We start from the raw sequence: 14,813 nt of genomic DNA on the forward strand, positions 1-14,813 counted from the left end.
TATCAAGTGTATTACTTGTGTAAACTTTGAAGCAAATCAATGTGAAACTCTGGCCTCTGGGTCACGGTTGCCACTCGAGCCCAAAAAAAACTACTAAAATTTTAAGAAAATATTACCGAAAACATACCAAACGAAAAAAATTTATTTTATCAACATTTTATTTCTACAGAAAATTTTGTCAAAATTTTATTTCTTTAGAAAATTTTGTAAAAATTTTATTTCTATAGAAAATTTTGTCAAAATTTTATTTTTATAGAAAATATTGTCAACATTTTGTAAAAATGTTATTTCTATAGAAAATTTTGAAAAAGATTTATTTTAATTTCAGCTTAAAACCATGCATTGACTAAACCACAAGTGTAGCTTAACCCAAAAAGATGAAAAGTATACTTGTCAAATTTATTTGGGCAAAGCCCTATAGCTGTACATCCAACCATATTGCAGTCTATCGGGCTTTGCCCAAATAAATTTGACAAGCACACTTTTCCTCTGTTGGTAAGCTACACTTGTAATTTAGTCAATGCATGGTTTTAAGCTGAAATCAAAAACAACAATAATGATTGAATAAACCAACAATAACAAACAAAAAGATTTATTTCTATAGATTTTTTGTTTGTTTGTTCTTCAATCACTATTGTTGTTTTGATTTCAGCTTAAAACCATGTGTTGACTAAATTACAAGAGTAGCTCAACATTTCCTCCGTTGGTTAAGCTACTCTTTTAGTTTAGTCAACACATGGTTTTAAACTGAAATAATATAGAAAAATTTTGTTTCTATAGAAAATTTTGTCAAAATCTTGTTTCTATAGAAAATTTTGTCAACATTTTATTTCTATAGGAAATTTGTGGAGTACCTCTTAGTTGGAGAGGAATATTTTTCAAAATCTACCAAAACATCTAGATTCTACCTTCGTACATTGGTACAGTACAAAATCTACCAATTTTGGTAGAATTCTACCAACTGTGGCAACCGTCCTCTGGGGTCATATTAGTGCATATCGGACGAAAGGTATCGTCTTTGAGCCGAAGTAAGCCTTATACAAAATTTCGTGACGATCACTCTTACAAAGCTTGTACTCTAACTTTTTAGAAAACATTGATCGATTTTTTCAAGGTCAATGGAATTAAAACACAAACACATCAAATTCAGAAATCTTTATTCAAATCGGTAGTAGCAGTTCATATATTTTGTGGTTTGAAAATTATTTCAAGCAAATGAATAAGGCGAGTGCGCCTCAAATAGTCCATTAGCTTAATCCAATTTTGACATACTCTTTACCAACATTTCGGCCGTTATCCCACGAACAAATGATTCAAATAATTGCTGAGCCAAAAAAATGAGCTTCGTCAGCTGTTTAAACGGTTGTTGCCAAAAAGACAATAGTAAAAAATCACCCTTTATTTTATGGCTGCGAGACATGGAATTCTGCAAGTGAAGAACTACTACCCATTCAAGCACACAGAAAAAAATATCACCAAAATATTTCCAATTAAAAAGTTAATTGAAGTTGAAAATTTTTTCAATTAATAAATTAATTGATACAATTAACTTTTTAATCATGATAGAAACATTAAGTTAATTAAGTCAATGATTGAAATTTTTAAAATGTTTAATTAAAAAATTAATTGATACAATTAACTTTTTAATAAAATTCGGAAGACTAATTCAGTTAAAAAAAGTGCTGATTTTTTTTTTACTTTTTTAATTAAAAATGTATTTCAAACAATCATTTGTTAATCCAAATAAAAACTCTAAGCCAATCTTACTAAGTAATTAAAAATAGTTACCTTTTTTAATTAATAAATTAATTGCGTTTTGCAATCAACATCAATTAAATTTTTAATTGAATCAATTAAAAAATTAATTGAATTTTGCTGAAAAAATCAATTAATTTTTTAATCAAGAATTTTTTCTATGCCCAATTAAAACTGTGATTGATACTATCATTTTCGTGATTGAAGACATTTCAATTAAAAATTTAATTGGATCAATTAATTTGGTGATTGAATCAGAGAAAAAATTTTTTGTGTGCACGGTTGCTGCAGTTGGTAGAATTCTACCAGAAATGGTAGATTTTTTACTGCTTGCTAGATTGGTAGAATTCTTGATGTTTTGGTAGATTTTGCAGCGTAATCCTCTCCAATTAAAGGGTACTTCACAAATTTTCTATAGAAATTAAATTTTGACAAAATTTTCTATAGAAATAAAATTTTGACAACATTTTTTATTGAAATAATATTTTTATAAAATTTTCTATAGAAATATAATTTTTATAAAATTTTCTATAGAAATATAATTTTGAAAAAATTTTCTATTGAAATAAAATTTTGACAAAAATTTTCTATAGAAAAAGTGTAGTTGACTTTGGGTTTAATGAATTACCCCAATTTATTCTGATAATTGGTTGATAGTTTTGCTGCAAGTAGAGGATGTTGATAAGAAATGTGTTAATTCTGAAACAGCTGTTCATCCAACCGTGTTGCAGTCTATGGGGCTTTGCTCAAATAAATTTGACAAGCATACTTCTGCTTGTTTAAGCTGTTAAGCTTGTTTAAGCTCTGCTTGTTTAAGCTGAAATCAACAACAAAAATAATGATTGAATAATAAACCAACAATAACAAACAAAAAGAAATAAAATATGCACAAAACTTTCTATAGAAATTAAATTTTGACAAAATGTTCAACAGAAATAAAATTTTGACATAATTTTCTATAGCAAAACAAGTAAAGTCGGGCGGGGCCGACTATATAATACCCTGAAACACTTTGTAGATCTAAATTTTCGATACCATATTACATCCGTCAAATGTGTTGGGTGCTATATATAAAGGTTTGTTCCAAATACATACATTTAAATATCACTCGATTTGGACAGCATTTGATAGGCTTTTACAAAATCTATAGACTCAAAATTTAAGTTGGCTAATGCACTAGGGTGGAACACAATTTTAGTAAAAAACAAGTATATACGGCCGTAAGTTCGGCCAGGCCGAATCTTATGTACCCTCCACCATGGATTGCGTAGGAACTTCTACTAAAGGCTGTCATCCACAATCGAATTACTTGGGTTGCGATAACACTTGCCGATGGCAAGTTATCGTAAAACTTTTTAACACTGTCTTCTAAATTGTAAGTTAGCCCATACGGGGTATATATTAAACAAAAAAAAAGGCCGATTAAATACGTATATAATTCAGTTTGACAAAATTTTCTATAGAAATAAAATTTTGACAAAATTTTCTATAGAAATAAAAACTTGACAAAATTTTCTATAGAAATAAAATGTTGACAAAATTTTCTATGGAAGTAAAATGTCTATAGCAATAAAATTTTGACAAAATTTTCTATAAAAATAAAATGTTGACAAAATTTTCTATAGAAATAAAATGTTGACAAAATGTTCTATAGAAATAAAATGTTGACAAAATTGTCTATAGAAATAAAATGTTGACAAAATTTTCTACAGAAATAAATTTTTTACAAAATTTTCGATAGAAATAAAATTTTGACAAAATATTCTATGGAAATAAAATGTTGACAAACATTGCTATAGAAATAAACTTTTTACAAAACTTTCTATAGAAATAATTTGACAAAACTTTCTATAGTAATAAAATTTGACAATTTTTACATGGCTTTTAGAGGCCATATACTAACGAAATGTACCAAATTTCAACCGCATCGGATGACTTTTGCTCCTCCAAGAGGCTCCGGAGGTCAAATCTGGGGATCGGTTTATATGGGAGCTATATATAATTATGGACCGATATGGACCAATTTTTGCATGGTTGTTAAAGACCATATACTAACACCACGTACTAAATTTCAATTGGATCGGATGAATTTTGCTCATCCAAGAGGCTCCAGAGTTCAAATCTGGGGATCGGTTTATATGGGAGCTATATATAATTATGGACCGATATGGACCAATTTTTGTATGCTTGTTAGATACCGTATACTAACATCAGGTACCCAATTTCAAACGGATCGGATGAATTTTACCCCTCCAAGAGGCTCCGGAGGTCAAATCTGGGGATCGGTTTATATGGGAGCTATATATAATTATGGACCGATATGGACCAGTTTTTGCATGGTTGTTAGAGACCATATACTAACGCCATGTACCAAATTTCAATCGGGTAGGATGAAGTTTGCTCCTCCAAGAGGCTCCGGAGGTCAAATCTGGGGATCGGTTTATATGGGAGCTATATATATTTATGGACCGATATAGACCAATTTTTGCATGGTTGTTAGAGACCGTATACTTAGACCACGTACCAAATTTCAACCGGATCGGATGAATTTTGCTGCTCCGGAAGGCTCCGCAAGCCAAATTTGGGGATCGGTTTATATGGGGGCTATACGTAAACGTGGGCCGATATGGCCCATTTTCAATACCATCCGACCTACATCAATAACAACTACTTGTGCCAAGTTTCAAGTCGATAGCTAGTTTCGTTCGGAAGTTAGCGTGATTTCCACAGACGGACGGACAGCCGGACAGCCGGACAGACGGACGGACGGACGGACATGCTTAGATCGACTCAGAATTTCACCACGACCCAGAATATATATACTTTATGGGGTCTTAGAGCAATATTTCGATGTGTTACAAACGGAATGACAAAGTTAATATACCCCCATCCTATGGTGGAGGGTATAAAAAGGCCGATTAAATACGTATATAATTCAGTTTGACAAAATTTTCTATAGAAATAAAATTTTGACAAAATTTTCTATAGAAATAAAAACTTGACAAAATTTTCTATAGAAATAAAATGTTGACAAAATTTTCTATGGAAGTAAAATGTTGACAAAATTTTCTATAGCAATAAAATTTTGACAAAATTTTCTATAGAAATAAAATGTTGACAAAATTTTCTATAGAAATAAAATGTTGACAAAATGTTCTATAGAAATAAAATGTTGACAAAATTTTCTGCAGAAATAAATTTTTAACAAAATTTTCTATAGAAATAAAATTTTGACAAAATTTTCTATAGAAATAAAATGTTGACAAAATGTTCTATAGAAATAAAATGTTGACAAAATTTTCTGCAGAAATAAATTTTTAACAAAATTTTCTATAGAAATAAAATTTTGACAAAATTTTCTATGGAAATAAAATGTTGACAAACATTGCTATAGAAATAAACTTTTTACAAAACTTTCTATAGAAATGAAATTTTGACAAAACTTTCTATAGTAATAAAATTTGACAATTTTTACATGGCTGTTAGAGGCCATATACTAACGAAATGTACCAAATTTCAACCGCATCGGATGACTTTTGCTCCTCCAAGAGGCTCCGGAGGTCAAATCTGGGGATCGGTTTATATGGGAGCTATATATAATTATGGACCGATATGGACCAATTTTTGCATGGTTGTTAGAGACCATATACTAACACCACGTACTAAATTTCAATTGGATCGGATGAATTTTGCTCATCCAAGAGGCTCCAGAGTTAAAATCTGGGGATCGGTTTATATGGGAGCTATATATAATTATGGACCGATATGGACCAATTTTTACATGCTTGTTAGAGACCGTATACTAACATCAGGTACCCAATTTCAAACGGATCGGATGAATTTTGCCCCTCCAAGAGGCTCCGGAGGTCAAATCTGGGGATCGGTTTATATGGGAGCTATATATAATTATGGACCGATATGGACCAGTTTTTGCATGGTTGTTAGAGACCATATACTAACACCACGTACCAAATTTCAATCGGGTAGGATGAAGTTTACTCCTCCAAGAGGCTCCGGAGTTCTAATCTGGGGATCGGTTTATATGAGAGCTATATATATTTATGGACCGATATGGACCAATTTTTGCATGGTTGTTAGAGACCGTATACTAACATCAGGTACCAAATTTCAACCGGATCGGATGAATTTTTCCCCTCCAAGAGGCTCCGGAGGTCAAATCTGGGGATCGGTTTATATGGGGGCTATATATAATTATGGACCGATATGGACCAATTTTTGCGTGGTTATTAGAGACCGTATACTTAGACCACGTACCAAATTTCAACCGGATCGGATGAATTTTGCTGCTCCGGAAGGCTCCGCAAGCCAAATTTGGGGATCGGTTTATATGGGGGCTATACGTAAACGTGGGCCGACATGGCCCATTTTCAATACCATCCGACCTACATCAATAACAACTACTTGTGCCTAGTTTCAAGTCGATAGCTAGTTTCGTTCGGAAGTTAGCGTGATTTCCACAGACGGACGGACAGCCGGACAGACGGACAGACGGACGGACATGCTTATATCGACTCAGAATTTCACCACGACCCAGAATATATATACTTTATGGGGTCTTAGAGCAATATTTCGATGTGTTACAAACGGAATGACAAAGTTAATATACCCCCATCCTATGGTGGAGGGTATAACAAGTGTATACAGCCGTAAGTTCGGCCAGGCCGAATCTTATGTGCCCTCCACCATGGATTGCGTAGAAACTTCTACGAAAGACAGTCATCCACAATCGAAATACTTGGGTTGTGGTATCTTAAAACTTCTTAACATCGTTTTCTAAATTGTGAGTTAGTCCATACGTGGTATATATTAGACAAAAAAGTTATGTATAGTTAAGTCTACAAATAATTACGAATCGATATGGACTTTTTGCACGGTACGTAGAGAGCCAGAATTGAAATATGGGGGTCGGTTATATGGGGGCTATATCCAATTATGAACTTGATATGGACCAATTTTTGTGTGATTGGAAATCGCTTTATCTGAGGGATATATATAACTATAGACCGATATGGCATGGTTGTTAACGACCATATACTAGCACAATGTACCAAATTTCAACTGACTCGGATGAAATTTGCTCCTCCAAGAGGCTCCAAAACCAAATCTCGGGATCGGTTTATATGGGGCAATATATGATTATGGACTTCTTTTGGCATGGTTGTTAAATATCATATACGATCACCACGTACCAAATTTCAAGCAGATCGGATGAATCTTGCTTCTCCTAAAGGCACCGGAGGTCAAATCTGGGGATCGGTTTATATGGGAGCTATATATAATTATGGGCTGATAGGAAACAATCCCTGCATGGTTGTAGGATACCATATACTAACATCACGTACCAAATTTCAACCGAATGGGAAGAATTTTGCTCTTCCATGGGGCTCTGGTGGTCAAATCTGGGGATCGGTTTATATGGGGGCTATATATAATTATGGACCGATGTGGACCAATTTTTGCGTGGTTGTTAGAGTCCATATACTAACACCATGTACCAAATTTCAGCCGGATCGGATGAAATTTGCTTCTTTTAGAGGCCTCGCAAGCCAAATCGGGGGATCGGTTTATATGGGGGCTATATATAATTATGAACCGATGTGGACCAATTTTTGCATGGTTGTTAGAAACCGTATTCTGACACCATGTACCAAATTTCAGCCGGATCGGATGAAATTTGCTTCTCTTAGAGGCCTCGCAAGCCAAATTTGGCGGTCCGTTTATATGGGGGCTATACATAAAAGTGGACCGATATGGCACATTTGCAACACCATCCGACCTACATCAATAACAACTAATTGTGCCAAGTTTCAAGTCGATAGCTTGTTTCGTTCGGAAGTTAGCGTGATTTAAACAGACGGACGGGCGGACGGACGGACATGCTCAGATCGACTCAGAATTTCACCACGACCAAGAATATATATATACTTTATGGGGTCTTAGAGCAATATTTCGATGTGTTACAAACGGAATGACAAAGTTAATTACCCCCAATCCTATGGTGGAGGGTATAAAAAATATGGGAAACATTTAAATCTGAAGCAATTTTAAGGAAACGTGGCAAAAGTTTATTTATGATTTATCGCTCGATATATATGTATTAGAAGTTAAGGAAAATTAGAGTCATTTTTACAACTTTTCGACAAAGCAGTGGCGATTTAACAAGAAAAATGTTGGTATTTTGACCATTTTTTTTCGAAATCAGAAAAGCATATATATGGGAGCTATACCTAAATCTGAACCGTTGTCAACCAAATTGGGCACGCAAAGCTACAATGCTAATTCTACTCCCTGTGCAAAATTTCAACTAAATCGGAGTTAAAAATTGGCCTCTGTGGTCGTATGAGTGTAAATCGGGCGAAAGCTATATATGGGAGATATATTCAAATCTGAACCGATTTCAACCAAATTTGGCACGCATAGTTACAATGCTAATTCTACTCCCTATGCAAAATTTCAACAAAATCGGAGAAAAAAATTTGCCTATGTGAGCAAATGAGTGTAAATCGGGGGAAAGCTATATATGGGAGCTATATCTAAATCTGAACCGATTTCGCTGATATTTTGCAAGTTCTTCGCGACTTATAAAATATTCGGATGTACGGAATTTGAGGAAGATCGGTTGATATACACGCCAATTATTACCAGATCGGTGAAAAATATATGTGGCAGCTATATCTAAATCTGAATCGATCGTCTTTGAGCCGAAACAGGACCCTATACCAAATTTTAGGACAATCGGACTAAAACTGCGAGCTGTACACACCAAAAAAATATACCAGCAGACAGACAGACAGACGGACAGACAAACAGGCAGCCAGACGGACATCGCTAAATCGACTCAGAATTTAATTCTAAGCCGATCCGTATACTAAAAGGTTGGTCTATGATTACTCCTTCTTGGCGTTACATACAAATGCACAAACATATTATACCCTGTACCACAGTAGTGGTGAAGAGTATACAAATGTTGAAAATTTTACTAGAGAAATAAAATTTGGACAAAAATTTCTATAGAAATGAAATTTTGACAAAAATTTCTATAGAAGTAAAATTTTGACAAAATTTGCTATAGAAATAAAACTTAGACAAAATTTTCTATAGAAATAAAGTTTTGACAAAGTTTTATGTAGAAATAACATTTTGACAAAATTTTCTATAGAAAAAAAAATTTTCTAGAGAAATAAACTTTAGACAAAATTTTCTATAGAAAACAATTTTGGAAAATTTTCTAGAGCAATGAAATTTTGATAAAATTTTCTATAGACATGAAATTTTGACAAGATTTTCTATAGAAATGAAATTTTTAAAAAATTTTGATAGAAACAAAATTTTGTCAAAATTTTCTACAGAAATAGAATTTTGACAAATTTTTCTATAAAAAAATTTGAAAAATTTTCTATAGAAATAAAATTTTGACAAAATTTTCTATAGAAAAATTTTTGACAAAATTTTCTATAGAAATAACATTTTTACAAAATTTTCTATAGAAATAAAATTTTGACAAAGTTTTATGTAGAAATAAAATTTTGACAAAATTTTCTATAGGAATAAAATTTTGACAAAATTTTATGTAGAAATAAAATTTTGACAAAATTATCAATAGAGATAAAATTTTAGAAAATTTTTCTATAGAAATAAAATTTTAACAAAATTTTCTATAGAGATAAAATTTTTACAAAATAAGATCTTTTTATATGATAGATTTTTGGTAAAATGTTCTCCATGTGGCCAACCACTATCACCAGTGAAGACCTATGACTGGCCACGGGGTATAAAAATGATTTCAAGTTGACTAAACCTATCAATGGAGTTTTTGGACTGCCCAATATATTGGTGAAAACCCCATATTCCATTTAGTTACAAATGCAATAATATACTATCTTTACCACTTCTTTTAATAGTGAAGGAGACATCAAGGTATGGGGTGCGATTTCAAATGCATCCAATATAAAGTATATTTTGTTGAAGGTTTACTGTTAACATTTTGCCATTGTGGGTAGTTGGTAAGAATATTTAGGCATCTGCGTAATTTATCTCTTGTGGCATAACTATGTTTTTAAAATAACGCATAAGGATTATGGTAAAATTAATTTGTGTTTGCGTGTGTGTTTGTTTTTTCTCCTCAGTTTTTGGCCTCAATTTTTCTTTTCCCAATTTGCCAGATGTGAATCTGTACTACATCTGCAATTTTACGCTTGGTATTATTTTTTTCTGGTTGCTGCACTGATGGTATCTTTAGTGTGAAGATAAATTGTTTTACATTTAATTATGTGCCATTTAGGTCCTGAACCTGTTTTAGTCAGGTGGTTGTTATTCTCGTTTTTTTTTTCTCTTTTACGAACCTTCTACCTCAATTTGTACTTTTCGAAATGAAGTGCAAATGTAGTTGGAGAATCTATGCTTGTTTTTCTTCATGCTCTTGGGGAAAAAACAAAAACAATTTTTTTACCATCTTCTTGAACCTCAAGCTATATACCAGGTATCACTTGAGACAATGAGAAAAAGTGTGAGAGGGTAGTGTAGGGATATAAGTTTGAGTGTTTGTTTTTTTTTTTTTTGTCTGAAAAATAAATCACCTACATTTGCTGAACAGCACTCACGTATTTGCAGTTTATTTTAATGTATCTTTCACTTGTATCTGCTGCTATCTAGCATACAACGCCATCCCATAATCGCATTTTGTTCGTTTCCTTATGCAGCTGAGAGCCAGGTTGCGTGCTTGGATTGGGAAAATTTTTAATTTTCACGATTAGAGAGAGATTTTATTTGGCGTAAATGTTTTCTATTTTTCGTTTCGTTCAGGCTCCTTAATTTGTTTTCAGGCTTTTAAGCCAAAATGATTTAGTTCGCAAACACACCACAAGCAACCAGAGTGCATGTGAGATTAATGGTCCGCATAAGGTTAGTTGCTGGTCGCGCAATTCCCCTTGGTATGGTAAAGATATAGAGCACCTTGGACAAATGTTAGCAATAAGTAAATCCCTTGTATACATGAGAGTGTGATACAGAAGGAGAGAGAGATAGAGAGAGCGTTTTGATCTTTTTGGCTTCATGTCTAGCCACAAATAAATTTTCTTGATTTTCCATCTGATTAATATTTGCCAAGAGCCTAGCGGCCTTTTTCGAAATGTTATCAAATTTGTCTAGAAATAACCGTAAGCACATAGTAATAGAAAAAGTGAGAAATTCCTCTTATTTAATTACCACTAAATTAGTTGAGGGAATAGCAGGTACTTTATATAATGAGGTCTCCTCTGATAATACATAAACATTGAATATTCAGAAGCATAGTTGAGCTGATAAGTAATGAAAAGAAAATTTTAACTATAACGGTTATATAAGGCCAAAAGGCAGACCAAATTTTAAGTAGCCACTACCTTGAAACTCATACAATAGTTTTCTTCGCTTAATAGATTATTACCCGCACAAAACAGCGTATCCAATAAAGCAATAACAAGTATATACAGCAATAATTTTGGCCGGGCCGAATCTTAAATTCCCACAACCATGAATCAAATGTAATAGTTTACTTTGAAAACTCTTCGTCGTAGCGGGTTACTTGATAATATGTTATATAGCATTTTAGGGGGTTTGATGACAAATCTTCTCCCAAGCAAATCAGTTCAACCAGTACGCTTCCCGAAGAAAAAATTTAAAGATTATACCTATGAAGACTAGACAAGATTCCGGATTTATGAGAACCAATTTTGTTTGAGGTTTAGAGAAATCATAAACATATCGTGTATATGATAAAATAATGCCTTGATTTGAAATCTTAAATCTGTAGATTTTTTTCCGCCATTAATAAAATGCATACGATGAGTAAAATTTGGAAATTTTATTTTCAGTTTCTTACAATTTTCCTGATCAGTTCGCCTGCTATACCCTGAAAGAAGTGCTTTCTTTTCTGAGGAACGAAATTTTAGACAAGCAAAGTTTTCTTTTGACACAAATTTTAGAGACAATCGTTGAATCGCTTATCAAAAATTCTGGTTAGTTTGCTCTAAACGTAAATACTTTATACGAAAGGGGTATTTCGTTTGTTTAAAATTTCATTCCGGAGGAAAATAGTTTTTCTTTGGGTGTACCCTCAAGAAGTTAAATCGGTCTATATCGATGCCTTATAGATGCGATATAGATTTTTGAGGGTCTAAAATTCCAGTATATTTACATTTTTGTGCAAATCGGATAAAAACTAAGGTTTCTAGAAGCCCAAGGAGTTAAATCTGGAGATTGGTCTATGTGTGCGGACCATATTCGATACACCTCTTTATGATTTATAATTTCCGGCAAATTGGATAAAAACTACGGATTCTAGAAGCCCAAAAAATAAAGTCGGGAGATCGGTCTATATGGGAACTATACCAAAACATGGACCGATAGGCACCATTTGCGACACACCTATTTGTGTTCTTAAAATACCTCTAGATTTTCAATTTCAAGCAAATCGGCTAGAAAATATAGTCTCTAGACGCCCAAGAAGTAAAATCGGAAGATCGGTCTATATAGGGGTTATACCAAAAAATGGACCGATACACCTCAATTTCGGCACACCTATTTGTGGTCCAAAAATGCTTCTAGATTTCCAATTTCAGGCGAATCGAGTAATAAATACAGAAGCCCAATAATAAAAATCGGGAGATTGGTCTACATGGCGGCTATACCAAAACATGAACCGATACGGACCATTTTCGACACACCTCCTTAGGGTCCTAAAATACATCTAGATTTTTAATTTCAAGCAAATCGGATGGAAACTACAGTTTCTAGACGCCCAAGAAGCAAAGAGCAAGGAGAAGAGCAAGTACTTTGCCATTCCGTTTGTAACACATCGAAATATAAAGTATATATATATATGTTCTGGGTCGTGGTGAAATTCTGAATCGATGTAAGAATGTCTGTCCGTCCATCTATGAAATCACGCTAACTTCCGCACGAAACAAGCTATCGACTTGAAACTTGGCACAAGTAGTTGCTATTGATGTAGGTCGGATGGTATTGCAAATGGGCCACAATGGTCCACTTTTACGTATAGTCCCCATATAAACGGACCCCAGATTTGGTTTCCGGATCCTCTAAGAGAAGCAAATTTCATCTGAACCGGTTGAAATTTGGTACATGGTGTTAGTATATGGTCTCTAACAACTACGAAAAAATGGTCCACATCGGTCCATAATTATATATAGCCCCCATGTAAACCGATTCCAAGATTTGACCTCCGGAGCCTTGTGGAGGAGCAAAATTCATCCGACTCGGTTGAAATTTGGTACGTGGTGTTAGTATATATATTAGTCTCTAATAACCATGCAGGAATTGGTCCACATCGGCCCAAAAGTATATATAGCCCCCATATAAACCGATCCTCAGATATGACCTCCGAAGCCCCGTGGAAGAGCAAACTTCATGTGATTCAGTTGAAATTTGGTACGTGATGTTAGTATATGGTCTCTAACAACCATGCAGGTATTGGTTCATATCAGTCCATAATTATATATATCCCCCATATAAACCGATCCCGAGATTTGGTTATGGAGCCTCTTGCAAGAGCAAATTTCACCCGAGTGAGTTGAAATTTGGTACATTGTGCTAGTATATGGCCGTTAACAACCATGCCTAAATAGGCCCATATCGATCTATTGTTATATATAGCCCTCAGACAAATCGATCCCCAATCACACAAAAATTGGTCCAGTTCATAATTGTATATAACCCCCATATAACAGACCCCCATATTTCAATTCTGGCTCTCTAAGTACCGTGCAAAAGTCCATATCGATTCGTAATTACACGGACGAAAGAGACTGTTTTTCATATGTTTGGGTGTAAAAATTATATGTTTGGAACACAAATTTTTTAACACAATATTTTTAAGTGCAAGTATATAATGTTCATAAACTAGCATAACATGTTTGGGATATATATGTTAATATGTTAGAACATATTATGTTTGGGACATAAAATGTTTGTAAATATAATATGCTTAGATGCAAACATATATTAATTTGGAAATAGCCTATAAACATATATGTGTTTAGAAAGACAGACCTAGAGAATATGCTACAAGTGAAATAATGGAAGTAACCATTTGGCGCCTTAAAAATATATCCACACAAAGAATATTTCATTAAAATTTTTTTACTGCCAGTGTATGTCCTAAGGTGAAACATAATATGTGTGAACAAGCAAACAATGTTTTGTTTCGACCAATCCTGAAAATATATATGCTTGAAGCAAAATGTGATTGGGGTATATGTTACAGAAGCGTTTTTATACCCTCCATCATAGGATGGGGGTATATTAACTTTTTCATTCCGTTTGTAACACATCGAAATATTGCTCTAAGACCGGTCGTGGTGAAATTCTGAGTCGATCTAAGCATGTCCGTCCGTCCGTCCGTCTGTTGAAATCACGCTAACTTCCGAACGAAACAAGCTATCGACTTGAAACTTGGCACTAGTAGTTGTTATCGATGTAGGTCGGATGGTATTGAAAATGGGCCATATCGGTCCACTTTTACGTATAGCCCCCATATAAAGGGACCCTCAGATTTGGCTTGTGGAGCCTCTAACAGAAGCATATTTCATCCGATCCGGCGGAAATTTGGTACATGGTGTTGGTATATGGTCTCCAACAACCATGCAAAAATTGGTCCACATCGGTCCATAATTATATATAGCCCCCATATAAACCGATCCCCAGATTTGGCTTGCGGAGCCTAAAAGAGAAGCAAATTTCATCCGATCCGGCTGAAATTTGGTACATGGTGTTGGTATATGGTCTCTAACAACCATGCAAAAATTGGTTTGCATCGGTCAATAATTATATATAGCCCCCATATAAACCGATCCCCAGATTTGGCTTGCGGAGCCTCAAAGAGAAGAAAATTTCATACGATCCGACTGAAATTTGGTACATGGTGTTGGTATATGGTCTCTAACAATCATGCAAAAATTGGTCCACATCGGTCCATAATTATATATAGACCCCATATAAACCGATCTCCAGATTTGGCTTGCGGAGCCTCAAAGAGAAGCAAA

The sequence above is a fragment of the Haematobia irritans genome, chromosome 5 (genome assembly GCF_050003625.1).
Source record: "Haematobia irritans isolate KBUSLIRL chromosome 5, ASM5000362v1, whole genome shotgun sequence".
Lineage (NCBI taxonomy): Eukaryota > Metazoa > Arthropoda > Insecta > Diptera > Muscidae > Haematobia > Haematobia irritans.